Genomic DNA, 345 nt, shown 5'->3' on the forward strand with positions numbered 1-345 from the left:
AATGATTGGCAGAAGCACCCCATTGTGACTGGCCCAGAGGCTCTGTGCATCCTTGGCATAGACCACCTCAGGAGAGGGTATTTCAAGGACCCAAAAGGTGGGCTTTTGGTATAGCTGCCTTGGAGACAGAGGAAATTAAACAGCTGTCCACCTTGCCCGGTCTCAAAAAGGACCCTTCTGTTGTGGGGTTGCTGAGGGTCGAACAACAACAGGTGCCGATAGCTACCACAACGGTGCACCAGCGGCAATACCGCACCAACCGAGACTCCCTGATGCCCATCCATAAGCTGATTCGTCGACTGGAGAGCCAAGTGAATGATCAGCAAGATTCGCTCACCCTTTAAC

The sequence above is a fragment of the Fulmarus glacialis genome, unplaced genomic scaffold, assembly GCF_000690835.1.
Source record: "Fulmarus glacialis isolate BGI_N327 unplaced genomic scaffold, ASM69083v1 scaffold8745, whole genome shotgun sequence".
NCBI lineage: Eukaryota > Metazoa > Chordata > Aves > Procellariiformes > Procellariidae > Fulmarus > Fulmarus glacialis.